This window comes from Cheilinus undulatus, linkage group 6 (genome assembly GCF_018320785.1).
Source record: "Cheilinus undulatus linkage group 6, ASM1832078v1, whole genome shotgun sequence".
Taxonomy (NCBI): Eukaryota; Metazoa; Chordata; class Actinopteri; order Labriformes; family Labridae; genus Cheilinus; species Cheilinus undulatus.
In genome coordinates, this window is record NC_054870.1 from 36,568,602 (window position 1) to 36,586,062 (window position 17,461).

At 40.2% G+C, this 17,461-nt stretch overlaps 1 long non-coding RNA gene across 1 annotated transcript in view; it reads left to right on the forward strand.

Annotated features, from left to right (window-relative positions):
• The window catches only part of LOC121510824, a 93,574-nt gene that overhangs the window by 69,520 nt on the left and 6,593 nt on the right, over window positions 1-17,461 (forward strand). The window contains exon 4 of the long non-coding RNA XR_005991992.1: window positions 11,155-11,220. This is a non-coding gene — a long non-coding RNA (uncharacterized LOC121510824). The remainder of the gene's footprint in view (window positions 1-11,154; window positions 11,221-17,461) is intronic.

The window sequence follows — 17,461 nt, forward strand, 5'->3', positions numbered from 1 at the left end:
ACTTCCATGGGCTCCCCTCATGTGCGGCCTTGCTTACATCACATCAAATATTTAAATAGTTTTCAAAGCAAGTTAAAATCTTAATTTTTCAAGTTGAAGGGTCCTCGTCTTGCCCACCGTGACAGACACAATTTGCTACTATTGTCTTTGTCAAAGACTGCCACATAAGGAAGTGTACATGGCTACTGGAAGCTGCTGTTCTGTTGCTGTACCTCTTCATGTTAGGTACACCTTATTTGCGATGGACAGGGATTATTCCCAGCAATCAGCTGCCCCCTCCAAAGTCATTTTCCCTAAGCCATATTGTAAAATCCAAATACGTTGATATTACATTAAACTATACTGAAGGAAAATGCTGAATACCTCAAATGCTTTCTACCCAATCTTGCCTTGTAGTTTTACCAATTATACACATAGTGAAAAACTATCATAGTTTTTAAATGTCCAACAGTCCAGCATTAACGGTGAGAGAGTCTCTTGTGCTTCAGCCCCTCCACTCGTGGAGGTCGGTGCTCACAAAAAGACCAGCAAACTGCACCAGTACTGTTTGAAAACGCAGTGCACGTCGAAACGTTAGTCCTCTGCACCTTATTAAACGTCCTCAAGTGATTCGTGTGCTCCAGTTTCTTCATTGGGTTTACCTGGTTTACCCACTGAAACACCTCTGATTGTTGCGAGTCCAGCATTAACATTTTAGTTTTGTTTTAATGTCAGCGACAAGAACTAAATTTACATTTTGTCAGTTTTTATATTAGCAAAATCCATTTTAGCTAGTCTAAGTGATTTTAGAAATTTGGGGGGGGCAAAATGCTCTACACCTTTTGGCTTGCATGGGGGCTCCATCCTATAAAACTCTCTCTACCATAACAAAACACAAAACAAGGCTCTACCGGCCACTGGATGGCAAAAAGCTAAAGTTGGAGTTACTGATGCTTTGCTAATAAAAGAGAAACATAGTTTTAGTGTCAGACCAGACAGGCACTGAAGGCCCAAGGGGCAGAGACTGTGAACAAAATGTGGCGGAGGTGAAGTGGCTTATTCCAGGCTTGTTAAACAGAAAGAACCAGGTTAGGACTAGACTGACTTCAGAATTAACATTATTCAAGCTAGCACCAGCCATCAGCTCAACCAACCAGGGGAGAATGGCACAGACAGCAGACTTGATCAGCAATGATGTAAGGAAAAACAAAACTGTTGGGACAGGATGGCTTGTACTTTGTTAAAAGTGGTTTACCAGAAAGGAAAGTTTGTGAAACTTTGTTTTAGTCAGCAAGATTAACAACGGCCTACAGGTTGATACTGGGATGGTGGTGAGTTTAAGCGTAAGATCACTATTTATTCAGGGAAGAGCTGGCAATGGCAGAGCAGAGCAGCCAAGAAACCTGCAGTGTAAATAGGTTGCCTGTTGGAAGCAGGTTTGTCTTTGGGATATTAAAGTTTTTTAAGTGTTAAATCAGTGCAACTCGAGTTATCTGCCTGAGCTAGCTTGCTCCATTTATGTATTTATATATATATATATGTATACATACTTAATGTTTTATTTATCAAAATTAGGACAGTACCAATGAATCGACATATGAGCAATGCTCGACTTCATCTGTAGTGCTAATGCAGGTAGTTGCAAAACAAATTTTACAAATTTGACACGTACACCTCAAAGGAAAGTTCACAAATCAGCAGATGTATAAATGGTTTTTCAACACTGCATCATTTAACTTATTCTATTATATCATATCATATATTGTATTGCCATTCCAGTGTCGTTTAAATCTCTTTGAATAAGTCACTAGGCCCGTAATCTACCCACAATAATGATGTAAATTGTACAGTTTTAATTTTCAACAAAGACTCTCATTAACAGCTTCATTGTGAGAATTCTGGATATTGTGTGGTTATTATATATGACTTAAGATATTCTTGTGTCTTTCTTACATATTTACTGTATTTAATCACAGTTTTAGACCATTTATCACATCCAGTCTCTTCCTCCACTGTCCCTCTGCCAAACTCTTTTCATATGAACTAAGTCAATCTTTCACATGGAGACTAGAGAAGTCTGCTAAATCGAGGTGTCATATCTCTCTGGTAGTATTTTCATGCATTTATGACTTTCTTATTTCTCACATTACCAGCTTTATACTGGTGAATTCTGACACAGATGATGTATTAAAAGATCAAATGGATAAAAATAATACATCCAGAACTTGAAAAGCCCCCCATGCTGTGCCATTTTCCATGAGTGATAGATTATCTTCAATAGAACATCATCACTCCTCTCCTCTGACTGTCACTTAGTCCTGTCTCGGTATAATGTCCTGCCCTACTTTGCCAGTTCTTGATTAAAATGTTGACTTTTTGCTGGGTAATAACCTGATTAATGTAATTGAATGTAAAAGGGCGTAGCTCAGCAGCACTGCTGATCACTGGAGATGGATTAGGAGAGAAGGCTTTCAAATTGAATACAGTTCTCCCTCCTCAGCTTGTTAATTGTGCCGTTTACCACTACCTGAGTCAGTGACCACTGCTATTTAGTCTCTCTAATGATGATGCACAGTCCGACCCAACCACAGATAATTAAAAAAGCCTTCCCCACACCCACCCCCCTGTCTCTCTCTGTCTTGAGTTTGGTGTTGCATTGACAAGCTGCACTAAGGCTGGATATTGAGCTGTCCGCTTGGCAGTCTCAGCTGCAGGACCACATTAAGTCTGCTAAAGGCTGTTGTGTGTTTTCGACAAAGAAAAGTTAGGTATAGATTCTATGTGTTGGCTGGGATTTATGGTCTGACTTTTTCAGCATTTTTGTGTCATTAAAATACTCAAACTAAAACAATTAGCATGTATTCTTTTACTTCTAACGCCACAAAGAAAGGCTTATCCCTTTCTTATGCTTAAAAATCATTGCTTTCTGAAAGAAATGGATGTTAATCACCTTATTGTGAGCTTTCCCAAGAGCTTTCACCCCAGCACAAGAAACCAGTCACATATTTTATCCATAATTAAAACTTCAAATACCAATAGCACCTCATTACCATCATAGAACACTGTTTCTGTAACTACCACCTTCATAAATAGAGAAAAAAACCTTCAGATTGTGTCTAATTTGGTTAAAAATTGTAGGCAAACCCATGTTACATTGTGTCAAATGTGTAGTTTTCTTGTGCAGAGGCTTTCACACTTTGCAAACCTGACAGTAGGTTGTGTTGGAGGCCTTACAAGCAGCACACTGACACAGGTTTCTGGTTGGCGAGGACAAGTGACATTGTTATTCGTGGCCCTGTGCAAAGAAGTACTTAACCTCATTGTCAAGAGTAGGCATACAGAGTAAGTACAAGCTCTTTTCATCTCTGCACAATGTTAGCTTTTTTTCTTTACATTCACCACTTCTCCCAGAAAAAAATCAGTAGTGAAGGAAATGGACAATGCTAAATGCCTGATGGTTCTACAGAAACTATCAGTTGCAGCTGGCACCGAAATATGGGACTACTTTGATTTTTATGAAATATTTTCACACTTAAGTGACAAAATCTCTTATATTCTTTCATCAACACTTAAAGCAATGTAATTCATTGCTGCAACAATGGTTCAGTCCACATGCAACTTGGGTTCAATAATGTTGAAATTGGTCAGAATACTGGAGAGTAGCCAGCTCACTTCCCAAGTACTGCTTGAACAAGGCGCCAACCCAACAACATAATTCTGTTTAATCAGTTTGTCTATGAAACCTTAAAGAATGAGGAAAAAACAGTGGATCACGGTTTAAGTCTGAGGTCTTCTATCCTTGGAAAGGATTGGTCAGATTACTTCTCTGTCATCTGGAAGACTCATCTTGAAAACCTTCAAGTTGATGTTTGTGCCTGGTCTGAGAGTATACGGGCCAATCAGTGTCATTTGAGTAGAACGTGGTGGTAGCTACAGATTTAGTCTTACCGTAAGCCGGAGGACAGAGCAATTAGCTCGGATATATCTTTTGTGGCAGTTTTGTAAGTTGGATTTAAATTCTTCTATCATTATTCATCAGATGCATTCAGTAAGATGGGACCTGTGGCTTTTATTGCCAAAATAGACAGCGATATGTCTCCATGATCAGTGTCTAGGGCCTCGTGAAGAGCAGAAATATTTAAGTTGTGATGAAACTACATATCTTTACAACTGTGTTGACAAACAACTTTTATTTAAAGATTATCTTACATAGCTTAAACATTTCCTTGTATGTCTCTCGTGATTGTCACATGATAATGATGTCCCCAACATGCTTTATATTTATACTTCTGTGTCAGGGCCGCTCTGGCTCAGAGAGGAGCTAGGCTTTAACCTGACGTCTTTTTTGTGCTGTTCCAATATAACCCATAAAAAGTTGATGGTCTTAGACCCTTCATTATGCCTCCCCAGTCACTTAGTCACTGTGGCAACCTAGAAAAGTGTCCTAATCATCATTCTATCACAGAACTTGACAACTTTCTCTTTTTTAGAAAAGGAAGAGCAAAAAATGCTCTGAAAATTTTCTTGGGGGTAAAGATGTTTTTACTCCACTCTCCTGACAGACTCCACTGATACTGAACAATAAAAGCAGTTGCCTATCGAGCTTATGTTATGTAGTTTACTCCCCAGGGCTGCACATACCTCCTATATTGTATGTTTTTGTTGCTCTGATTGCCCTGTTATAAATGTGATAGCCAAACATTCATCCAGTCATCCTCCAAGATTTGTTCTGAAAGGCTCTGCCCTTCCCAGACACCATCAATGGTCTGTTGCCCACATGGATGTGAGATGTTTTCCATGCCATGGCCTGTCAGACTGGAATTTTTCCCCATTGCTTCCACAGTTTTACTAAAAGGTTGACAACAAAAGAAATGAAACAAAAATGACAAAAATACATTAAAAAAGCAATTGCTTATTGCAAGAGAAACTAAAATGTGTCTTTCCTTAAAAAAAGCTTCATCAGTTACCAAATATTCTGTCCAACAACAAATTTTTTTAAATAAATAGTACGTCTTAGTTATACACAGGAGTGCTGCAGTGTTGGTTCTGTAAACAAACACACTGACAAGAATTTATTGATCTGCTGTTTTGTATGACCAAATTGAGACGACATCTTAAATAGAAAACATATGGACAACCAAATGAAAAAGAAATCTTAAGATCAGCATGGTCTTCTACCACAAGAAGAGAAACAAGTTATTAAAACTTAAATAATGTTTGAATCATGAATTATATTCACTAACTTTTTTTCCCATTTAAGGCAGACATTGTGCTCTTCTAATGACACTATCCATGCCTTTGTAGCCCTTAAGGTAGCTTTTCTAGTGAGCGTGGAACTTGGGCGACTTTCCAGGTCAGCAAAAGATTAAATCCACACCAGTAAATCTAATATTGAACATTGTTTGATAAGTGTTTCAGTGCATTTTCAATTGTTTCTGCCTCTAGCTTAGCATGCTAACTGCCATATTGTGTCCCTTTATTGGGGGAATATTTGGAATGATTATTTTTTCCCTTTTTGGTTCCCAAGAGATGGTAGAACAAGTATCTACAAAAAGTAGTCTTCTCTTTTATTGTTTACTGTATGTCACACATAAAAACTTTTAATCATTTAGTTTTTCTTTTGCCTTCATGGTCCCATAACTTTTTAAAATCCAAGTGACATCACTGCAGCACAGATATTCTTAAAGCCCAGGTCATCCTGAAAAAAAAAAAATGTCAGGATTGACATTTTGCAAGCTTTTTAAGACAGCAAGTCCAGGTGAGACACAATGTTTAAACAATAGCTCAAGAGTTGATAAATTGATGTATACAGAGAGACAGATGACATTAAATACTTCACTTACTGTGTGAGGTCTAAATTAATGTATGTATTTTTAGTCCACATTATGTCTGATTGAAAGAAATATTGAATATATTCTAATTAACAGTTTTCCATCTTTAAGATGTTGGCTTATTCCATTCAATTTGTACTGGATAAAATGAAAATTCCTCCTCTTTAATGTCCCCTCTGAAGAACAGAGAGCATTTAAAGAGGTCTGAGAGGAGAACAAAAGCAGTCTGTGAATTTAAACTGCTTCTAGACTTCTCGAACAAGTGCTGAAATAATTAGGGGGAGAGAAATCTTTGGCTTGTGCAAACTTCCTTCCACCATTGCAGAACAAAATAATAAAGAGAATATGTGTGAGACAAAGGCAAGAGACCCCCACGGTGCCTGGGTCTCTGCTTCCTGTCAGGAGTATTCCTGCGGGGTTTCACATGACAAAACGCAGAAACTTGTTTTGTCCCCGTGCCTGTCACGATACACCCTCATAACCGCAGCTGTGTGTGTTTGTGTGCATATGTGTGTGTCTGTGTGTGGCTGTGCTTTTTTCTTTTTTTGTGTTGGCATGTTGTCTCGCTGTCTTCCCTGTCAGCTCCGAGCCTGGCACCTGCTCTCATGTTCCTAATTAGTCTCATTTAATTAATTATATTCTACAGCACATCTCCTCTCAGTGCATGTGCAGTTTCCTTCTGTAGGTTTCACTCCCGTCCTTTTACATTTATTAGATTTGAGATTTTCTTATGCATATGACTTTAGAGTCTTACTCTGTGTTTAATTTAGTGCTACTGGAGTTATGAGAGCTACATTGGTTTAGAAGCTGCCTCTGTTGAATATTTTTCCTTTAATATTGCTTTTGACCTTTTATGCCTTTATTTAGAGAAGAAGAGAAGCATAGAGTAGGAAACTGGAGAGGAGAGAGAGGGGGATGACATGCAGCAAAGTGCTGGGGGTTAAAGTTGAAACCCAGGCCGCTTACTTCAAGATCTATAGACTCTCTACATAAGGCACATGATACAGCTACTAGGACATGAGACACCCCATTATAAGTCAAATTAAACATGCATTAGCTACTTAACAAATCCTTAAATCTATCACGCTATCCCCTTTAAATCTACATTTGGTTACTTCATTCAGAAACATTAAAAAATGCTGCTAAATACTGCTTGCAAATTGCAATGAATACCAACAAACTTAAATATGAACCCCTATTCTTGTTATCAGCTAATTCCTAATTTTGCTTATGCAGATAAAATAATGGTTTACGGTGCTAAACTGTAGTGGTATTGTAGTTTGCTGAGATTGTTTCTTAGAGCTACAGCAGTTAAAAACCTGCCCCACTTGATTATTTGTCCTTTAAGTAAAATCAAATGTGCATTTGGTTCACCACCTTTAGTTTGCCTTATTTTTCTCTTAAAACCTGCTCTTGGTGAGTATTTCCAACTTTGAAATTTAATGCTGGATAACAATTTTCAGCTTGCAAGATGTGCAGAAAGCCAGCTGATAAGGCTCTTCTCAAAGTCCTCCTCCTCAGTAGGAAGGATCCTTCCAAGTCGTGTCCTAGAGAGGTGAGGCAGGGGTCCTCCCTAGCAACTGTTAAACCCTCATTTGGAACAGACTAGCAAGTGTGCATGATTATGTCATCGGAATGGGCGTGCCCTAATACCTGGAAGCAGAAGACATTAAAATGGGGATGGTGCTAACAACAGTGCTGTGCAATCTTTACACATCCACCTCAAGTTTGATGCATAAAGTTATGATGATAACATATTAATAGAGGAAATGAGACAATGCTAACATAAAAAAGTGTATTGAGCGGTCAAGAACCCAGCTTTCTCCTGATATTGTGCCATTTTTTTCTGAAAAGTAGGAATACAGAGTGCATTGGATTTCTGCAGGTGGAGGATACATTTAAATTCTCTGCTCTTATTCCTCAGTTAGATTTGGTAAGGTACGGGAGCATATGCTGGTTTGGCTCTTTTCCACATCACCCTTGGTCCTGTACTGCTCTGGCCTCCTGATGGCCATCTTCCAGACCCATGCCCCATCTCTCCAGATATCCTCACAGCTGCCCCCTCCACAATGCGTGCACTGGCCCCCTGCATCTGGAGCAGCTCGGGTCCTGGGCACCCAGTATGCGGTGAGCTGGATCAGACTCGAGAAAGTACGCCAGGTGCCCATAAAAGCACAGCTGCTGTTCCTGTATCAGGCAGCTGACCCTTCCCATCTCCACCCTCCTGAGCACGTCAGCATTAGACACATGGGCTGAATCCCAATATTCCCCTTAACCTCAATCTTAACCCTCAGTCTCAAAATGTGCGTTCCCGTGAAGTGCGAGGGCTGTCCCAATTCTCCTGAGAGCTGAGTTGAAGAGCGAGTTTGAGGCCTTCATCTCCCTCAATTTTGAGATGTTCCTGGACCTCCCTTGGTTTTGAGCATTATCACTCAAAGAAAGATGGCGGAGAATGCGGGGAAGAAATCAAGCTACAAATGTAAATTTCTTTGTTAATAGAAATCTAAAAATAGGAAAACCACTCCAGTATCTTAGTTTAATGTTATTTTAGGGATTATTTGCCTTTTTGTAGCGTAACATTTACTTCTATTTTTACGATTGTAAGCCGGTAACTGTGCCATTGTTGACAAGCCTACAAGTTACAACTGGTGTTTTGCATTAGCTAATGGCCATATTATACAATGACTTTCAGCTGAATATATCCATGGTTGTCGTGTTTACATGTTATTTGGTTGAATATTAACACGTTCTCCTTCTTCTTCTTCTTCTTCTTCTTCCTCTAAATCGACAGGCTATGCAGTTTTGGCACATTAGTGCCCTCTACAGTCTGAAATTGTAACTGCTATTAAGGGGTGTCCCATTTCTAAGTCACGAGATAGCCCTGACACCTAGTTTTGAGGGGCAAGTTAAGACTGGGGGTTGAGCTTGAGGGTGGGATTGAGGGTTGAGGGGAGAACTGGGATTCAGCCATGGTCTTGCCAATGATACCCAAAGACACACAGAAGAGAAGTTGTCACAAAGGAGTCCATTCGGCATCTCTGGCCATCAGTCAACATCCAGATCTCACAAGAGTATAGTAAGACAGGAAGGACCGAGAACTGAAAGACTCTGACTTTTGTCTGCATGCTCAGGTACGCGGAATGCCACACTGTCTAGCTCAGCGAACCCATCTTCCCATGTCTGAGTGCAAGTCTGTGGTTGACTCAGTCCTCTGAAGAATTTTTAGGGTCCTCGACATTGGAACTGTCCTCCAACGGCAGTCAATGATGTAGTATCCTTCAAAAAGTGCTGTTCAGGGATCCTTCCTTGGCTTTGAGAAGCAGCAACAGTCCTTAGTTTTTCAAAAAGCTCCTGGAAAAAAAGTTGGATTTCACTCCCCATACTTCTCACTTTTGATTTTTTTGAACTTTTTTTCAGCAGATTATATGTTTTTTGTTTTGGATGTTTAATTGTAGTAGTTTTAGAGTTTGTTTTGTATGAACTACAGTATTTTAAGAGCCATTCTTCTGAAAACTTTCTGAAAAACTTGTTCTTGCAAGATGTACTGACAGATTTAATCACTTAAAAAGCTGAAGAAATAAAATTCAAGTTTTAAATATGCCATTCAAATGTATTTATATTGTCTATGTAGATGATATAAAGACTTCTCTATGTGTTTAATTATAGCAGCATTAAGGTTTTCTGAAGTGGTTTCAGAGGGACAGTAGTTAAAAGTTACGACTACTCTTCCAGTTCTAAACACTTTTATGCAGATGGTATGTTTTTTATGTGTTCACTTATAGCATTTTGTATTGCGTTAGTATGTATTTGCGACAGAACATTTAACTAAGCATGTTATCTTGATGGCAAAGCTATCTTGTTTTTACCTCAAATCTGTTAAAAACTAATCCACCAACCAAATTTGATGCTAACAGAGCAACATCAGCCTGCATGATGCACTGACAGCCAGATGCTCTCAGAGAGCATCCCAAAAAAGTGGAAGGCAAACCAGTCACTGACCTCCTTTGCTGTCTAATTCCAAATGCTGCTTTATGCAGATGACACTCTTTTGTCTTGCTTTGTTAGTCATATTGTGTCTTGTTGCAATGTTTTGTAACAACTACAATTGTTGGAAAGCTGGCATCTTTAAATGATTTTAATCGGCATTGTAGTGTTATCCTTTAAAGTCTGCATTTGTTAACTCTTCACAATCAATACCTGTTTCTTAATGCATGTAAGACACGCCAAAAAAATGGGTGACTCACAGACAGAATCTCTTCAGTAAGCTGAAGCCAAAACAAGTCACGTTTTTTCTTGACCATCTATTGACCATTTGCAGTCACAAAAACATCACTCACTACAGTGTACAGCAGAAGTACCTGTGTTGACATGAGGCTACAATGCATCTAAATCAACTAACTTGGGTTGTATTTTGGAGCCCAAAAGGTAACAGAAAGTAAAAGAATTGATTATTTTATTTGACAGAAATGTCAGTGATTCTGTCAAAATTGATGAGGGTGGAAAACAGAGGAGCTTGCTAACATATGACTGGAAGAGGGTCTGTGTTTGGTGCATGCTGGGATTTTCACAGATGTAGTAAGAGCTCAGTTGACTCAATTTCACTTTGCATGATAGCATTTTTACGTACACAGGTGGTGATTCTGAAGCATACAAAAGCCTTGATGCCTTCAAAGCTGTCCTCAGGAATTTCTTTTTGTTTAGGCAGTCATTGCACAAAAAAGAATTTGCCCATTTATGCTGTTTTATTATTTGAAGAGCTCTTCTTCTGATATTTCAACTTTCCTTGTGCAAAATGTGCACTACACAGTTGAATGTACTCTTATAAAGGCTGTCTCTGGTGGTTGCTATCCACTTTTGCTTTTGCTCCATATCTTTTGGCATAAGATAGCAGGGTAGCTTAGCCTTACTTTTTATTGTACCCCACTGCACGATAGGAGGTAACCATGGCTGATTACGTAGACAATACATTACTGCATTAATTTGTGGACAAGAGCCGTCATTAAGAATGGGCATACAGTAGATTATATGTTCCTTTAACTATTTTGGAACAGGACAGACGTTGTGACATCAGATGAAAAGGTCAATATTTCTAATACCCTACAGTATACGTTTCTATGCAGATGATACAAGGGTTTCTCTCTGTATTAAACTACAAGGGTATGTCTGTTTTTGAGAGGTTTTGTATGAATATATGAACACATTTTTTTGTCAACAATGTTTATGTGCCAAAAACACATCCTTTAATTTACTATGTTAGTAATCTGTTAAAACCTGCTCTTGGTATCTTTCCTACTGTCAAAGTTGGATATTAAATGAGCCTTTTTTCCCTCTTTTGCCCTGACAGCCAGCTGACTCACAGACTGAATCTCTTCAGTAAGCTGCAGGAAAACAAGTCAAGTTTTCAAGCCCGGTGAGTAAACAGAAATCAGGGAAGCACTTTACCTGTGACAGTCGGCCTAAGCACCTCTTTCTTCTCTGTTAGCGTTTCTGTTCCATTTGTCAGGTTCACTTGGCTTTTGTGCCAGTGTTGTCTATTAGGTGTGTTTTCACTGTGCTTAGCACTACAGTAAAGCACTGAATGGAGAGGAATGAGGCAGAAGGAGAGGAGAAGGAATGAGTTTATCAGCCATTGGAGTCACTGGTGTAATTACTCATTGTTTCATTGCAAGAAATGGAAGGAATCTGTATGTTTTTGATGATATAAGATGCATGTGGGCAATGTCTGCCTGTAAAAATACAAACATGTATCCTAATATCATCTGTATGTAGCACGAGGTGTGATAATTCTTCAAGTGACACTACGACGGGGGCATCCAAGGTACACGAGCCCATCAATGAGCGACAGTGGAAACAGCGTTGAATTTCACTTCCTGATGTCACAGAAGAGGGGGGAGCCGGTCACATGCAGCCTCCCAGCTGCCCCTCATCCCGTGTTTTCCACCAGAGGATCCTGGTCTCAAAGAAAAGATGCGCTTAATAATTCAGAGCCTCGAATGAACACCACCCAACACCACCACAAAAGGCAAGATCAAACTTTTGGCAGAGCCTGCACCACAAGGGGGGCGATAGTGTTTCCCCTGCGTTCGCTCGCTGTACATTGACCATATGGACATCATAATCACCCGCGGGATGATTCAGCAGATTCTTGATCCTGAGCCCAAAATCACACGACACCTTAATTAGCTGGTGTTGATATCGCCCTTCACAGTGCTAATTTGTCACCGCCAGCAAAACAGCTCCTGGCATGCACAGTTCTGTTGGACTTTGGGGCATTTAAGGTGAAAAATATTTGAATATACCAGGGAAAAATCCTTCCTGATGGGAAGCTTTGTGCTACAGATGCTTTCTGTTACCATTCCACCTTGCAACATGCCACATATATACAGTCAGTTACTAGAAAAGAGGCATGTGTTTTTCTTGTTTCCTGTGTAGTCTATGCAGCCATCATTTCATTATTTGGAACTGATTATGAAATATTTTTAGTACTTAGTACTTTTCAGTACCATACCACTTGTTTTGGAACAAGATGGTATTTTTAGAGCTGTCAAATGATTAAGATTTATCATTTTGATCATTCTTAAGATTTCTTTTGTAAATGCCTATTATTATCCCCATTCTGATGATTTTTGACTTGCCCACTGAGCCGTCTGTGAGTTTTTGTTTAAGTGAAATGAGACAAACAAGGAGCGGTGTGGACTTATTTCACATCACTGTGGCTGCAGAGACATTGCAGTGGCAAAGGCTTACCAAAGTGTGCTGAAAGGGTCAATAAAGCATGTGATCAATCAGGATTAAAAAGGATTAATGCACCTTCTATGACCCTTAGTTGATCGCAGTTAATGCAGTAATGCTGACAATCCTTGTTATTTTAGTTAACAGTAGTTTTGAAAAGCTCAGAGCCTTTAAAAAGTTACACCTATTTCGTTAGGAGGTGCTACAGAGAGAAATGAACCCATTATAAATGGCAACAAAGTTTTACACACTGTCTAAACAGCACAAAAATTAAACATGTAGTGTTAGTTTATGCCTTCCACGGAGTCCAGCGCTGCCATATGATTGAGATCAGCTGAACTGATTCAGCTGATTTGCTTCTAAGCCCGCAATTATCTAATCACACTCATGCTGCCCTTTTTAAGCAGCTCTAGCCTGGATACTCTTTTCTGATTCCACTGTAAATTGCTTGTTGTAACCCTCCTCCACCCCAGCTCCTCATTTATTTTGCATCTGTTTTAATTAGTGTCATTCTGTTGTCACTGATGCTTACTTTGCTCTGGGTTTATTGCTGCTCCTCTCCTTGCCTAAGGCTTTCCTTGATGCACAGGAAGAGCAGGGATGATGCTTGGGGTTGGTTGCCTTTTTTTTTTTAGATAGAGGAATGTTGTCCAGTTCTGGTTAAAAAAAAAAAAACCTGCAGCCATTGCTACATCTGAGCTAAGCACCTCAGCGGCAGCCATTGTTTAACAGCTTCCAGTACAACTAAATCCTGCCCAAAACTAACACCTCATTCTCCTGAAAGGATGTGGATTGGTCCTGTCATTCTGAGACTTGGCACAAATGTTTCAGATAGTGATGCACGATAGTGTTTCTTTTGCTGATATCTAATTTTAGCTAATACCAATAATTAAATGTAGGTCAGACCTAAAACTTCAGTCAGTTCAGAAAATTTGAAGTTTGAGGATGAACAAATTAACACATTTCAGCCCTTAACACACTCTAGAGTAAAAGGAATGATGATGAATAAAGAAAACGATTCAAGTCACGAAGGTCTGTTGGTCCAGCCTGAAATTCCACCAACCTATTTATTTGTACAGCCAATCTTAACAGCTGATATAGTTAGATTTTTATAGCCAAAATATTGGTTGTAAATATTAGCAGAAATTTTTATATCTATGAATACCACCAATTCACTTTTTGAGCTAATATCTGCCATATCATGCCGATAACATAGTGCATCCCCAGTTCCAGACTGAAAATTTGCAAAATTGGATCTACTTGATGATAGACATGGAATCTGGCCAATCTATATGCTTTGTGAAGTTAACATTTTGTAGGAGTTACAATATTTGATTACTACAAAACTAGAAAGTAGGCCTCAAACTTCTATTTTTGTTGGTATGGCATTGAAATGGATGACAATACTACTTGAGTTTTACTAGTATAATGTGGTACCTTGACAACCCTTTTTGAGACTGTTTATATTAATCAGGTGTAAATAATGGCTGCCCTCCTCAGGGGTCGTAGCCAGCATGATGCTGAGAGTTGAAAAGGTCAAACATGTTCTGCACGCCAGCTCTAAAGTGGTTTATTAGCATCCCGACGACATATTCAGGAGATCGTCGGAGACATAATTACCTGGATAAGGTGCAGATGAGTACTGTATTTGGGGGAGAAGGCAAGGTTGGTTGGATATTGGCTTTGTCTCCATTAACCTGGAGCACGGTGTTAAAGGATCTGTTTGTGGAGAGAAAATGACAGCGAGTCGGGCTGACGGGGCCGGACTGAGACAGTTAAAGGCCCCTCGCTGCATAGGATAATTAATAAATAAAATACCAGGGGAGCCCCTGCCATGCCTTCGTCTATGACAGGGGCTGTCTCCAGTGCGCTAAAGCATTAAATGACCAATTTCTGTCAGACTAACTTCCACCACGCTCTCCCTCTCTCCTCCTCTCCCTCTCTCTTTCGCTTGCCCTCTCGTTTCCACTCCTCTCACCCCTCTCTCTCTCTCTCTCTCTCTCTCCCTCGTTCCCTCCCACCTCCCTCGCTTCCTCGTTTTTCTGAAGTGGGGCTACTTTGCTCTCTTTGCACCGAGTTTTTCAGCGACTGATGGCTCTAGTTCATTTCTGCTGAATTAATTGGTCCCTGAATGAATTCTGTTGACAGGGCAATTCATCATGTGTTTGGCCTGACAGTGACTGGGTGTTGGGTAGGGGAGTAGAGGGGGGTTGTGGAGGCGTCGAGGAGTGTGTGCATTTGTGTGTGTGTGAGGGCGGGAGGGGGTTGGAGCGGCGTTGGGAGGCAGTCAGAGGTGGTGGGGGTTGGTGATTGTAGCCTCCCACTTTTCTTTCTCCCTTCTTTGCCTCATCTCTTCTTCTTCTGCAGAAAACTGGAGGCTCTTGTTGCACTGTTTTACCAACTTTCACCCCCCCCCCAAGACTGGAGAGAGGACCCTCTCTCAGCTTGAGGGGGTCCCCAGGTCAGTGCTACCCTTTTTACACACTTTGACCTTTTGTTATACACTTCCTCCCCGTCTCAAATCCCTCCCTAACACTTGATGTAAACACACACAAACATAGAAACACCCACCCTCTGCTCCTCATCTCCTATTGGAGGGTGACATAATCAGGTAGCACAGCATATTTAGTGCTTAATTACACAATGTGTCGCACAACGGCCATTCAAAAGGATAATTTAGCTCCTGAAGGGGAATCGCTCTGCACTGCTGAGCGATCTAACTGGGATGGGAATGGTGTGATAGCAGATAGTTGGCAGATGAGGTTGAGAAAGGCAGCACTCCTGCAGACAGCACTCCGACTGCTCATTATTCTAATTGCAGACCATCTACAGTACAGAATGCACACAGGGCTTGAGCCGCTTTGAGCTTGAACATGGAGGAAAAAACCTCTTTAGGCTGTGTTGAGTCAATCAATGCTCACTCATTACAAACATCACAAAGTCATGTTCCTGTCGCCTGGATGGTCTCACCCGCCGACAGTGAAAATAACCTCATAATCATCATTCTGTCAGGATCAGGATCATCAGAGAGCCCGCCTGAACTCTCTGACTCCCTTGCCATGCTGAAATGAAATCAGGATAGATTTTCAGGCCTTTATAAAAACCTTTAGTTAAATTTTCAAAGCTTTTCACCCTTGCTTTTTAAAGCATGCTTAAATATCAATTTAAGACAAAAACATTCACTGGAAAGTAAAGAAATAACTTTTCAGATCATAAAGTAGCTTCATTTTTTGCCTCTGCTCTGCTGTAGCTTTTCCCCCTCTAAACCCAAACCCCCCATTTGGGATTAACAGAGTTAACGAAGGCGCCGTTGTGAACAATGCTGCGCCCGTGCAGCCACTAATTAAAGCTGCTTCTAATGAGGGCTCGTTGATTGACACAGCAGGGTTGGCCTCTCCCCTCGCCAGCATCAACTCTGACAGCCACATGATGAGGCTGATGACAGGCTCCCATGCAGGCAGATGACAGGACGTCACTGCTGGACCACCACCGCTTCTCTGAACAATACAGCAGGAGTGTCAGATCTGAGATTCATCCAGACCTGCTTCTGTGGGACTCAACAACCTCAAGTTAAAGTACCAGCATAAAGTACCAGTTTGAAGCAACACATGCTTTGTGGGTCAAAGCAAAATAACTTGGCCCATGAAGCAGAGAAATGAACTGTTTGCAGGAATTCAACAATGCAAGTTTTGCTGCTAGAGACAATCTTGCTGGCCACTACAGTCTACTTTTATGTAGTGGTTTATTCCAGTTATTCCCAGTGGTTCAGGACACCAAAAAAAAAAAAAAAACCTTGAATAGAGGAAGAAGGAAAAGAAAAGAAATCATGGTTCTGATACACAAATGTGTATATATTTAGGCAATTTTGCCATTAAACCTACTTTTTCCTGAAATATGAAAGGAAAATCATGACAAGAACCATTTAAGAGATTGTCTATGGTAGGACTGACCAAAAACAGCATAGATTCATAGTCCTTTATAGGCCCTTTGTGGTTTTAAAGCTATCTTGTAAAATATACTTCTTGGTGTTACAAAAAAATTGGAGATCCTCTGGAAAATTTACAAAACAAATGCACAACAAGATGTTAAACATTCATATACTGATGGCACAGGCTGCTACCAGTATTAGCCAATTTTATTCATTCAGATTCACACACCACTGATGCAGCAATAAAGCTCAGTGTTCATGCAGGACATGGCAGTCATACACCCAGCCGTGATCAGCTGACGTCCAGCTGCCTCCCAGCTCCCACAGCCAATCACAGCTCTTTCTCTCAACACAGCAGTGCATTGAGATGTAATGTACTTCTCACTAATCCCTGCTTGCATTAATGCTAATGCACCATGCCGCTCCTGCTGGCAAAGCTTAACCTCCACCACCCCAGCCTCCTCCTTTATAGCATAAAGCTTGTTGCACCCTCATATTGAAATGCATGCTACTATGAATGTAAAGCTTTTGAACTAATACTATTGTATTCAGTATGAACTGTTGTTAATGCATCCATCCATATGGGGGTTTCTAGCCATGCACTCTCTGGAAAGTCAAAGAATTCTGCTTGACTAACCCAGGGAGCATCTTTTGTGCAGAGCCTTCTTCGCCTAGTAAAACTGTATATCCATTTTGCAATAAAAATGGTCTAATATATGACGAGAGTGTTCCTGACTGAACTAATGCAAATTCTAACAATAGTTTTCTCTATGTCAATATCATCCATCCATCAGCTGCTAATGCTAATAATGCATTGTTCTGTTTTCTATCAATCATAGATGTTATTGCTAATTCTTCACATATTAATGAGGTTATAGCCATATTGTCATGACCTGGCTCAGGTGGTCACAACAAAGTAGGGAGACACCACGGCAAAGTTTTTAAACAAGTCTTTATTTTTTCCAACCAAAACAAAAATTTAAATCAAACA